The sequence below is a fragment of the Mesoplodon mirus genome, assembly GCF_964341445.2.
Source record: "Mesoplodon mirus genome assembly, chromosome: 14".
In the NCBI taxonomy this organism is placed as follows: Eukaryota; Metazoa; Chordata; class Mammalia; order Artiodactyla; family Ziphiidae; genus Mesoplodon; species Mesoplodon mirus.
Window position 1 is genome coordinate 66,755,406 of NC_138990.1, and position 13,541 is coordinate 66,768,946.

Consider the following 13,541-nt stretch of genomic DNA (forward strand, 5'->3'; position numbering starts at 1 on the left):
TATCAGGAATATCTGTTCTCACCAAAATTTGGTAACTTCTCTAGTACACACAGGCCAAAAAATGTTCTGACAAAATAACAAAAGCCACAAAACCTGTGCTCAAAGGAGAAAGAAAATCCTATTGGTCCATGGTGCCTAAAATCACAGCTTTCCAGAACTCTGGGCGAAGAAGGGATCCATTTTATGACAAATTAGGAATCTGCCTTACATTTTTTTCTAGGTAAAAATTCCTACCTGACTCTACACCCCTGAATACGATATCAAATGAATGCATTTTTCTTATATGGCCCTATACCCAGTCTCTCCAGATCCAAGAATCTTTCCAAGCAACTTAAAGATTTAAGAGAGTAAGGATCACCACATATGACAGAAAAAGACTTTGTTAGACAAAAAAGAAAAGCCAGATATGGAGCCTATTAACTCCTAAGACAATGGCACTGTGCCTCAATCTTATTACCTGGGATTACATGCTTCAAACTGTCTAATAATACAATTCTATTAGGCTAGAAACTCCTTGAAAGATTATGTGATTCATCTTTGTACCACCTTTCCCTATCAGTAGCCTCTAATAAATGGAATGCTTGGCTGTTTACTGTGTTCAGTAAATGTTGGGCAATAGGAAAGGCTGCAGAATGACAATATACATTTGTATTTTTAAATGACCACATCTTCCACAGAAGGATTTTAATTGCAGAAATCAGAACTCATAACACCCAGCCATCCAAACACACACACACACACACACACACACACACACACACACACACACACGAGGGTTTCCAGACTAAAAATGCTTCAAACTTCAACCCTCACTAAAAACCTATCTTTTCTTAACACACGAACTGTTTTCACAAAAACAAACAAACAAAACAAAACAAAACAAAAACCTTTCCTTTTGTTTCTTTCCTTTTGGGGGGGAAATTCTCCAATACCATATTAAAGGCTAGACTGCCTGCATTTGCCTAAGACCCTTTCAGTACTTACAAATATAGTAACCCACTATCTTTTTTAAACTTATGTTGTTTAAACACGAAAGGAACTTGAACTTGAGCAAGGAGATATCTTAAAGCCAAATGCCAGTGACAGCAATGGCTCCAACAAGTGACTAACACCAGACCCTGTGTGAACTGATGAATTTTACAGAGGGTCAACCCAGGCCCAGTGGGGTTAGTTCCCTGTACTGCAGTCAAAAATGCCATCAAAATGACTTTTGGAACTACGGATAAAACCAAGCATCTCCAATTTTTATGGAACAGGCTGAACCAGAGCCAGAAACCTACAAAGACCACTTATGAAATGACTGAGTGAGAGCAGGTTTTTAATAAAGTTTGCAAATGAGTGAAGTCTGACTTGGCATCTGGCTTCCTCTCCCATCCAGGTCTCTATCTTCCACATATGTGCCCCATTCTAGCTCTGGACCCTTTTCACCTAACCCCCATTATGGCAAACAGAACTCAAAATGAGGAGACCAGATTTCAATCTAAGGCTTTCTAGACACAGCACTAGCTTGGGCAAGTCAGCTCAGAATCTCTCCATCCAGTAGACAGAGAGAACATCACCAACTTCACCAGTTTATACCAACATAAAACAAGCTCAAGATCTTAGCAAGTAATATAAGTAGGTAGTTAACACTAAGTTTTAAATTATCTCTTCCTCTGGAATTATATCTGCAATTTAAAAAGCCACCCTTACTGAAAAGGGAGAAAAAGTACCCTCAAAGGCCACCTGAGCTCCAGGTCTATTTTTGCAATAATGCCATCCAGAGGCAAGGAGGGAACTCATTGGACTTAGAACTAACCAGAAGTCCTCCTTCTCTCAAGGCAAAGAACACTACATAGTGTCATTGAAGGGTAGGTACTTTGCTTAGCTTCTCACTTTATGTATCTCCTTTTCACAGAGGAGACTGCCTTGGAGAGGTTAGCTATCTTGCCCCAGGTCATCTGGGAATGCAGCCTATGTAATAAAGCTTAAATACTCTTCCAGCTAAAATGAACCAGAAATACAGGTCACAAGCCATTCATCTTCAAGCCTACTTATCCAGATTTACTTATGGGGAAAAACCCCAGGAAGAAATACCAAACTTATGTATATTCTGATGTCTTTGGGGAAGAAAAAAAAGCCTAGAGAGCTTTCCCACACCACCCGCCAGCCCTACTAAGAGTGGGGGAGGGAAAGAAACCCCAAATGTACATATGTAGAGGTACTGAATTTGGGAGCCAGACAGATCTGGAATATCTGATCTACCGTTTACTAAACTGGTCTGTTTTAGCCAAATAAGCCTTTCTTCATCAATAAAATGGCAATAATCCAGGGGAAGTGTGAGTTTTAAATGAGACCCTCCTCAGCAGGATGCTGATGTGACGGAAACACTGAAAGAACTGCGCTAAAGGTACATCACCCTCAGGCCCCACTCCAAGTCTCCGTTGTTCAGTGTGAAGAGCTGACTTTGCAGCACTCCTAAGATACACCCGCTCTGTTCTCCATTCTCCTCACCCTCCTCACACTGCAGTCACCTGGGGATCTACAAGCCTCAACTCTTTGGAAAGGTTCTCTGCCCCCACTGTGTTGACTTAACAGACCTCTGAACCCCTGAGTTAAGCTCAGACACATCTATCTCAGGTTCTGTTAAAGCCAGAAGCTCCAAGACACGGCCCATGCCCCACTCTACAATTATGTCTTGGCCATTTGTCTTCAAATAAAGAACACATTTTAAGCATATATGGGTGCATTTAGTGGAAGTGAGAATTTAGGAGCTGATAAAGAAAAAAAAAGAAAAAATTACAGGGGTAACTGTCCTCTCTTTAAAGGACATGAGGACATCTATGGATAAGAATAAATCAATGTGACCTCCTACACTAATGTTTGCTTTTGATTATAAACTTAAGTCAGCCTCAATATACCAATTATTTTCCTATTTCCCCCTGGCACCCCAAAACTTCATGAATTTAGACTTTCCCTCCAACGAAGAACACCAAGAACTTCAAATTGACCTCACATTTCATAGATTTGGCTAAGCAAATTATATGCAAAACCAAATTCTGAACATCATGTACCCTAATTAAGATATTTCCAAATATATTTCAAAAGATCTGAACAGTTTTGACTTCAATTTACAGACTATTCAATAAATCAGATCATGAGGACACCTGGTTACAAAGTTAGTCATTAATCTGCTTTATAATTTAGTTAACAATGTCATATTATTAGAAATCATTCAAATTACTTAAAATACTCAAATCAGACTAGCATTCTCAGTACACCAATGTCCTCTAAAACCAATAGAGCACAAAACTCAGTATAATTTCTGTTTCTGTGTACTCTTTTCAAGGGGCCCTATTACTGCACTGAGAGGCCACCTATTTTTAATTCAAACACAAATGCTTGCACAGGACAGGGTCCTGAACTTGTAAATATAATGCTTACTTATGTGTTATCTAATTTTAAAGAGATTATTTTGCTCTCTGTTTTAGTTATGTAGAGAGATGTGCAGGCCAGCAATATCATAATATCACTAATTGAATCCATTGCAAAGGTGGTAAAGTGAGTGAATCTCTAGCCTTAAAAGAAAAATTTTGTACCACTGTAGTTCATAGAACTTGGAAAGGACATTACCTTTACCATTTAGGAACCAAACACTAAATATAATGTAGTATATAAGACTATTATTTATGCCATATAGTGAAATATTAAGATTAAACAGGAGGATTGAAACTGACTTTCTTATTTAAATGGTGGCTATTTGAGGAAACTTATTTATTTCAAAGTTTAACTTAGATGATGAAAAATATGTGAATTGTTAGTACATCCATCAGACCATTCTTGTCTTTAGCTACTCTTTAATGGTATTTAATACACCCATATCTCAAAGTTGAGATCAAATATATCCAACATTTGGTCAGTTTACATGAGTATGACTGTGACTACTGTACTGACAGATCTATACTTCTATCATTCAATCATAAAGTAAGAACTAGGCCAAGTGGGCCATGATATGATGACATGGAGAAAAGAGTATCTCCTATATTGCTACTGCAGAGAGAGAAGAAAGAGAAAGATGGCAAGTTGAAATCAATACTAATTTTAGCCTTATTGATGGGATGCTTCCTGATCACCAGACTGACTATAAAGCACAGGACAGCAGGTCAGTGGCAAAGGCCACATCTGTCTGTCCTTTCTTCACTTCCTAGTGGATATAAATGGAATAGTCTGTTTATTTATAAATACATTAAAAAAATCTGATTATGCAAGTTGACAGAAGACTGTGAGACTCTTGTTGACCTTGCAGAGAATTATACTGTTTGAAAGACTCTCAAATGCTTATAAGAAGAGGGAAAAAATCTGTAAATTAACTAGTCATTATTTGAAGCAATGGCTGGTTAAAACAGATTGCTGCTTTCATAAAATTACATACCAAGGCTAAAGAAACATTTTTTCTCTAACTTATCTTGCTAAAGTAAGTATATTACTGGGGGAAAAAAATCCATTTTCCCACATGATAGCTAAGTTTCTCCTGAACTGGGAATATACCAATATACCATAAAGCCAGATATGGGTAAACTCTTGCTTTTACACAGGCACAATTATATTTTTGAGGGGGGGAGGGTGGGCAAAGACCACTCAACATATTCATTAGTTTCCTCAATCATTCAGCATCTATCCATTCATGCATTCAATGAATATTTTTTGACTGCCTACCATATATACCTTACACTAACTATTACAGAGGCTGGGGGTACAAGAGCATACAATACTGACAAGATCTCTGCCCTTACAGAGCATGCAATTTTATTGGGATACACAAAAAAAATAAATAGCTGTTTAATAGTGCCACATAGGGATAACTATTCTTTTTTTTTAAAGCAGAGAAGAAGACAGTGTTAAGGGCTGCTGTTTCAGATTGGATGGAGAGATGACATTGGAACAGAGATTACAGTGAGGCATGGAAGTTTGTATCATCAATATCTGAGGGCAGAACATGCAGAAAGAACAGCAGGTGAAAAGGCCTTGACACAGAACATGGCAATAATTAGGCATACTTCACTAGGTGAAGAAATCTTAAAAATGGAAATATAATATCAGGAATAATTATTGATAGAAGTTGCACTGCTTCTTATAGCAATCTGCCTTTACTCAGTTACTGGGAACTGAGAGTTCACTGTCTCCTAAGGTTGGATAATATCAAGTTCTTTGCATTATGTATCCCAATTCATTAATCCCTCACAACTAAGGATTTTTTTTTCCTATTCAAAAATAATATACATTGGTGCAGAATTTACTTGGTGACCTTACAAAGGCAACAGTGTTTATAGTTAACCAGAGAAAGAGCCACCTAATCAGTCTGAACTTCCCATAATACGGCCTTAGCTTGATAGTTGCAATTTTTTGATCTTTCAAAATTATCTTGAGGTACTTCCCTAGTGGCGCAGTGGTTAGGAATCTGCCTGCCAATGCAGGGGACATGGGTTTGAGCCCTGGTCCTGGAGGATCCCACATGCTGTGGAGCAACTAAGCCCGTGCACCACAACTACTGAGCCTGCGTGCCACAACTACTGAAGCCCACGCGCCTAGAGCCCGTGCTCCGCAACAAGAGAAGCCACTGCAATGAGAAGCCTGCGCACCACAACGAAGAGTAGCCCCTGCTCATCACAACTAGAGAAAGCCTGCTCACAGCAACAAAGACCCAATGCAGGCAAAAATACATACATAAATAAATAAATATTTTAAAAGATAAAATCTTTAAAAAACATTATCTTGAAATGTAATTCTTAAATTATTGAGAAAAATCTATGAATTTTAAAGATCTATTGGATCTAAGGTATTACTGGGAATTAGATGAACATTCTGTATTTAAACATACATGACATTGCATACATATATATATTTACTCATAAACGTATGCATGTAAACTTATTTCATATTGGAACAGCTATGAAGGTGTGCCAGTCACCATATGTCATGCAGTGTCCCTTTCTACAACATACTATTCAGCTGCAAGAAGTACAGTTAGCTGACAACCCCCAACAATGAGCATTTTCAGGATCTGCTGAGGCCATGCTCTCCTGGGCAGCCCCTAGCCAATGACTAAGCATTCATAGGGTGGCGGGCTATTGGGGCCTGGCCATTTCTACCTACCTAGGAACTCCTCTAATGAGCCATCTTTGCTCCAGAGCACTCCACAGAGTTGGCTGAGAATCAGATCTGTATTGTGTTTACAGGCCCCTACCACTCATCCTGTTCCTTTCCTAATTTATCTTTCACAGTTGTTACTCCTCAACAGCTTTTTGTAGCCCTAACTACATCCGAGCATCTGTCCCCTGGAGGACTCAAGTGACACACATATGCTTATAGATGTACATGTAAATATCTATTAATTTAGAGTAGATTAATGCATTATTGAAACTCTTTCATGTATTGACAGTTTGACCAATGCCAAAAAGAAAAACATTTTGCTAAATCTGTTCTACTTGAATACTAAAAGGGGCCTTCTCATAATAAAACATTTGACATTTGTGTAAAATTTTTTTGAGACCCTCAGTATAGAAGGCAACCTCACTAGAACACTTTTTAATAGGGTTTGATATAGGATTTGGTTTAGTTGTCTCATCTAAATTGTTTAATTATTAAAAGACCAGAAGATACTTCTTAGAAGCTTTTCTTAAATCTGAGATGACCCCATGTCATATAAATAAAATGTTAGTGTAGGACAAATCTTTACCATGTGATTTTTATTTTTATTGAATTGATAGCATCATTCTTGAGTATGTAGGAAAGCATTATAATTATAGTAACATAAATGTAAGTCTGAGTATACATTCACAAAAGTAGAATGATTTTTGGTAAACAAAAGTACTTTAATTTGTTAATGAGGATTTCCATGGTACTTTATACATCCTTGGGGATTTTCCAACACTTAATTTATTAAAATCTTGACTCATTCTCAGAGTTTTGACAAATGAAATTGGGGAGATTGTCAGTAATCGTTCTTTACTTTCAGCAGAATTAAAGTCAATTGGAAGAACAGTTCAAGATTTCACCCTGATTACTCATGTGGAACTTCCTATTTTCCACATGTTTTTCACAGAAGCAGAAACATTTAATTAATATTTTCTGTACACACAGAAATGGTTGGAATACTATCATGGGCAACATTTTACTGTATAAGTTTATTTTATAGTCTCTAAGGCTCGTTGAACATGAAAAATATCTACCATCACTGTCCATAAAGAGTAATGTAAAAATAACTGCTAATATAATGGTGGACTCCCTATGTGGTTATATTAACATATAGCAATTACCTCGGCACTAAAGTATTACCAAAAAGGATATTTTCTCCTATTCAATCAACTAGAAGAGGATATCATTTGAGAAAGGCTGTTTTACATTTTTAAGTTAATTGAAATAAAATTTGGCAGTGGAAGTTTTGTTTAAAGGGATAAATTATATGCCAATATGGCTCAAAATAGCAATCTGATACTTTTCTGACTAGGAGACAAAAGTTTCTTGGCCTTCCCCCAAGATTATATTCTTCCTAGAAATATGAAATGATACTATTATTCCTTCATGTTACTCCTATCCCCACACGTACATCAAATGTAATCCCTACTGCTTTTAAAGAAAATAACATGAAAAGCCAGTAAATAAATAAAATATTTTGACTTTGAATAGGGTTCCCACTACAAATGAACTACCACAAGAGTAAATAACAAATGATTCATTCACTTTTCCCTTCACCAAGTTTAATGGAAGCTTCTCTTAAATGATCTTCTCCTCGCAGATCATTTAAGAGAAATTTATGATGCTGAAAGAAGGCACACCTTATCTGAGCCTAAATGACCACAAACAATGAGCCATTTTATGGGTGTTAAGCAAGGAATTCAATAAAAAGGTGATTTAAAAGGGCAGAATGATAATATTTTCTATTTAATCTTTTCTCTAACTGATTGCTAAGTGCTTCAACAATACTGAATTTTTTTCATTCTGGGGAAATGGCTCTAAATCATCATTTCATTGTAGGCAACATGCTTCATTTATCTAGTTTCTCTTCCCTAAAATAACAATGTTGTATTAGAGACAATCTACTTGACAATGTTCTGGGTCAGACACCAAAATGAATAAGTCAGAGTGGATTAAGACAAAAGACTGCTTTGATAGGAAGTTTCATCTAAAGCCATTCAAATTCAAAACCCATGTGAAATGCATTTGGTCCACAACTCTCCGAAGTCCCAAAGTTAGGACTTTTGGACCAAGTTATTGCTAAAGTCCTCCAGGTGCTTCTAGTTCTAAGAAGCAATCCAGGAAATCACTGTACTATGAACTAATAAGATATAAAGGAGATAAAAGACTATAGAGGGTATTAGAGTGAGAAGCTATTTCTTATTCTTCACTGACTCCTCTTATAGAGCTGGATATCAATGTTTATATTCTTTCACCTTGTCCCTAAGTCATCCCACTATTGCTTAATGCCATTTCTTCTGAGAAGAAAAATTAGTTGGTAGGAGAAGAAGACCAAAAATATCCCAGCTCATATCGTAAACACTTTTATTGGGAACTTATTATGTGTAAGGCACTTATTATGGACCAAATGTTTGCGTCCTCTCAAAATTCATATATGTGAATGCTAACCCCCAATGTATTAGGAGGTGGGGCCTCCGGGAGGTGATTAGATCATGAGGTGGAATCCTCATGAATGGCATTAGTGGCCTTATAAGAAGAGACAAGAGAGTTTGCTCTCTCTCTGCAGTGAAGAAACAATGAGAAGATTACCATCTGCAAACCAGAAAGTGGATCCTCACCAGACATCAAATCTGTCAGCATCTTGATCTTGGGCTATCTCAACTCCAGAAATGTGAGAGACGGATGTTTGTTTGTTAAGTCACCCAGTCTATGGTAATCGTTATAGCAGCCTGAACTAAGACAACATTATTCCAGACATTTGGGATAAATCAGGTAACAACACCAGCAAAGATACCTGTTCTTGTGGGGATTATATTCTGCAGAGACAGGCAACACTTATTAAACTTAATAAAATGAGTAATTCATGTATATGTGAGAAAATAGGAGGTGCTATGGAGAAAATAAAGGGAAAACATAAGGGTAGAAGAGACTGGGAGGGCAGGAGGTGAGGGGTAGAGGGGTGCAATATTTAAAAGAAAGGTTCAGAGTAGACCTCAGCGAGGTAAAATCTGAGCAAAGACTTGAAAGATGTGAGTGAGTCAAGCAAGTGTACTGAGGTTGGTGAAAGGGGTGCTAAAGTCAAGACCTTGGGATGACAGCATGGGTCATGTGCCCGAGGAACAGCACAGAGGCCACTGTGCAGGACAGAGAGAGCAGGAGTCCTGAGAATTCACTTGGAAACAAATAACATGTGCCCTGTAGCCCATGTAGTATGGGCGTTCAATTTAAATTAGAAAGAAATGAGGAGAAATTGCTGTGTTTTGAGCAGAGGAGGAAGATGGAACAACTTTTCTTTTTTCTGATTGAAATGGGGTACCATGCTTAAGAGCAGTGTCTTCGGAGTCCAGCATCTCTACGGCTTATCAGCTTGTGTACTCAATGTCAAGTTCCTTAATCCCTGTTTCATCTACTAAAGCAGCATACAAGTGTGAACACCACATAGGATTGGTTATAAAGATAAAAGAGACAATGCATCCAAACAACTTTGTATTGTAACAAGCATGTTGTAACTGCTGAGTTAATTATCTCGTACTTTGCTACTTCCAACACAAACATTTTCTCCAAAAATGAATATCACTAATACAAGGATCATTCTAAAACTCCTTTCCAACATCTATTTTCACATAGATGAATCAACCAAACAATCTCAACTATGTACAAAGGATTGTTCTAGGTACTTAGAGAATATACAGAATTTAAAATGCAGCCATTAATATTAATAAAAATATGATTTAGGTAAAGAAATAAAACATACATATAAAATGAGGTTTGGGGCCTCCCTGGTGGCGCAGTGGTTGAGAGTCCGCCTGCCGATGCAGGGGATACGGGTTCGTGCCCCGGTCTGGGAGGATCCCATATGCCGCGGAGCGGCTGGGCCCGTGAGCCACGGCCGCTGGGCCGGCGCGTCCGGAGCCTGTGCTCCGCAACGGGAGAGGCCACAACAGTGAGAGGCCCGCATACCGCAAAAAGAAAAAAAAAAAAAAAATGAGGTTTGTTACTACTCAGCAATAAAAAGTAGTAAACTTAATATGATAAACACATGAATGAATCAAATTCATTATGCAGAGTAAAAGAAACCTCACACAAAGAGCACATACTATGTGATTCCATTTATGTAAAATGAATATTAATCTATAGTGACAAAAAGTAGATACGTGGTTTCCTGGGTTCAGGGGGATACAGAGGAATGGACTATACAAAGGAGCACAAATAATTTTTTGGAAGTAATGGAAATGCTCTGTATCTTGATGATAATATGGTTTTATAAGTGTACAACTGTCAAAATTCATCAAATTGTATACTTTAAATGGGTGCCATTTATTATATATAAATTGTTCCTTCATAACACTGATGCCAGCAAAAACAAAAACAACTGTAATAACAAAGGATCACAATGGGTTGGATGAGCAGGCAAGAGTACACCTTTTACCAGCTTCTGACTAGAAAATTACTGGACATGTTTAGTTTAGATTTGAAAGATCACACAATAATTTCCAAATATTACTTGACTTGCCTTAGGTATAGAAATCTTGTTGAGTTTGAAGAAAAAGTCCTCCTGTTAAGTTGGTTAGTTTTGGTCTTATCCAGTCAAATGTTTCAGTAACTTTATGTCAGTCTTTCTATTTCTCATTGGAAGATGCTTTCACATTAAACTTATTCTCTTTTATTTTTCTATGCTATATATGAGCTCATTTCCTCTTGGGACACTGGCCCTTACAGAGACTTAGAGCACTTTCTTACTGCTTTCAATGTAACTCACGAAGATTTTAATTAGTTTCATTTTTAAATACAGGTAATTATGGCTTCTATCTGGAACATTTTTCAAATGATGTATGAGAGAAGAGGGGGAGTGCCTCATCTCTCTAATTCTGAAAAGGGAATACTTTTCAAAAGCTTTTTTTAGGTGATCCTATACTATATTTGGTTTCCAAGAACTATAATACATTTTTATGAAATGGCAAATAAAACAGATGCGTATGTCCCTAGAGTGTGAGGAAATAAATGGTAAAGGACATTGTGTTCTTCCTGTGATTAATTTTGGTACAATGTTCTATGAAATTATCAATGAATCATTTAAAAACTGTGATTCCCACTTATTTAAAAGGTTTAATTTACTTATAAAATTAATTGTTTATTATAAAGAACACATTTATAAGTTATTCTCCAGAAACTAACGCTTTGAAAGTATATTTAAATGTTTAAATAAATATAAAATGCATTTTATATTGATGGAGGATATTAATAGCAAAATATAGTTTAAAGAGTAAATTGTTTAGTTTTCTTATGCCTACAAGACAAAACAAAAAAACAGATCTCTATGAAAGCTTTCAGTTCAGCATATTAAATGTGTAAGGAGTCATACTGGATTTCAAATATGGTATCCATTTTGGAAAGCAAATTTCGGATTCTTGTAGACAGACTGAAAATTATTTCTTAATATAGATGACTCAAAGAAACACCTGTCAGAGAGTTAAGAATTCTGAATGCAGACACACCTGAAAAAAAAGGTGATGATGTATTTTCTGTGGAGCATTTGCCAAAGGACTATTCAGCAGAGACATAAATAATTAAAATTAAACTACAGTCACCAAAACAAATGAACCATATTCTGAAGCAGTGGGTTGACTTTTAATCCTGATTTTTCACATACTTCTAAGCCCACAAAATTCAAGCATCTGCAGCAAATCTCCACATCAATAATCTGAATTAGTAGGATTCCACCGTAATTTCAGAAGTGCTCATCACTAGAATCTCTGATGCAGTACAATTGAAAATTCTTCTTAGATAAAACTGATCCCAGCAACAACATTAAATGCTTTTACAGTGGTAAACAAAGTAAGGTGGGAGGGGTCTTAAAAGGTGTGTCTTTGTATCAATACTATACTGTGTTTACTTAAATCCCAAGGCTCTCCTCTGCCTAATTTCAAGGCCTTATTTACTTCTTTCCCTGCCAGTATTAGATGTGGGTCCTGCTTCCCCGGAGTTTATATTTCTGTGTAAGGTTAGCTCTGTAAAATAAAAATATTACCAAAGAAGAAAAAAAACAAAAACAAAAATACAAAAAAAAAAACCTTTAAAAAAGAAAAAGGTAGAAATTATACCAAAGTCCTCTTTGAAGATATGCTGAGCTTGTTTTTTCTAATATTTTGCAGGATGTATTAAAGAAATCTGTGGAAAGGCTGAGAAAAAAAGGTGACAGGAGACCACACAAATCACTTCTGTGTTCTTGTTTACAGCATTTTTGCTTGACATAACTCCATGTAGGTGATGTTATAGAAGCTTTGATATCTGGCAAATTAAGTCAAATATATGAACTGCAGTTTAAGAAGCATAAATGTCAGCTTTCTAAAGCCTTCCACATCAAAGCAATCAGCAAGGGTTTTAAACACACACTATAGCAGTGTATTAGGTGTCATGCGAGATACAGAAGATGTACTCTCATATTAGGCACACAGAGGTATTTTAAAAACATATAATGACTGAAAGGATGAGACATGAAAGCTACCCGTAGGGAATTTTTTTGTGCAAATAAAGTGCCTAATCATAACTTGATCAGAGAATCAGGAAATCTAGAGTAAAATGCATGTTGTAAAGGGAATACTAGGCAATACAAATTAAAAAAATAACATGTCTCCATGGTCAATGACAAGGAACTCAACCTTTCTGAACTTCCATTTCCCCTTGAGTGACAGGGGTCAGCCTAAGGGACTAGTGTTCACAAGAACAAGTTGGATTTGCAAATGCGTGATGGATCTCAATTCTCTAAATCCTCAACCCTCACCACACCTCATTCCAACCCATCACCCTCCAACTCTCCAATGGAAGAGAAAATATCTGGGAACTCATCCTTTAAGGACAGTAGTTGTAAAAGCCTACTTGTGTACTTGGGATCAGCTTCCAGTTGAGGATATCAGATCTAAAATAGTTTTACTTGTTTTATAATAAACTGTATTTGTCACTATCAATTAATCAAACCCTAGGCTTAGGGAAACACATATTTAGAAAAGAGATGGCATTTCAGGTGGGAAGGAGGGTATAAGAGAACAAAATTGGAAATGAGCATGGTTTACTCAGGACACAGTGAAGAAACCTACTTGCTAGGAGTAAGGATTACACATAAAATTACTGGATAAATAAGGCTCTTACAAATTACTATAATAATGTGGGGGAATTCATATAACAGGTGATAGGGAACAACTGTACATTTCTGAGCAAGGGCATCCATGACACCATATAAGCTAGAGAGGGGGAGCCATAAGAAGAGAAACCAGCTACAGCAGCTGAGAGGAATAAAATAGTGTAAGAATGATGTGATGATGGATTAGGAAGGATCTCTGGAGGTAGAAAGGAAAGAGACATTTTTCCTA

The 13,541-nt window shown here is 36.8% G+C and overlaps 1 protein-coding gene across 33 annotated transcripts in view; it reads right to left on the reverse strand.

The window, feature by feature from the left end:
* NRXN1 (neurexin 1) overlaps window positions 1-13,541 on the reverse strand; it is a gene marked incomplete at both ends in the record, with an annotated part of 1,125,847 nt that overhangs the window by 986,264 nt on the left and 126,042 nt on the right. The window lies entirely within an intron of this gene.